At 60.8% G+C, this 314-nt stretch overlaps 1 protein-coding gene across 1 annotated transcript in view; it reads right to left on the reverse strand.

Annotated features, from left to right (window-relative positions):
• H696_03380 (hypothetical protein) overlaps positions 1–314 on the reverse strand; it is a 9776-nt gene that overhangs the window by 1704 nt on the left and 7758 nt on the right. The gene's annotated exons all lie outside the window — the stretch shown is intronic.

The raw sequence follows: 314 nt of genomic DNA on the forward strand, positions 1-314 counted from the left end.
AGGCAGCGCAGAAGCAGCGCAGAGGCAGCGCAGAGGCAGCGCAGAGGCAGCGCAGAAGCAGCGCAGAAGCAGCGCAGAGGCAGCGCAGAGGCAGCACAGAGGCAGCACAGAAGCAGCGCAGCAGAAAGGCACAATGTCAGAGATGACGGTGGTGAAAAGTGACATGGGAAGAAGAGCAGGTCAAGGAGGCTGGCATGCCTGGTGGGCGGAAAGAGGCATTCGACGTCGGGGTGTACCTTGAAGATAACCAGCTCTCTGTCAAGGTGACACATGAGCCGCGCGGGCTCGCATTGCTGCATCACGCGGATGACGCT

The sequence above is a fragment of the Fonticula alba genome, assembly GCF_000388065.1.
Source record: "Fonticula alba strain ATCC 38817 unplaced genomic scaffold supercont2.5, whole genome shotgun sequence".
In the NCBI taxonomy this organism is placed as follows: Eukaryota; order Rotosphaerida; family Fonticulaceae; genus Fonticula; species Fonticula alba.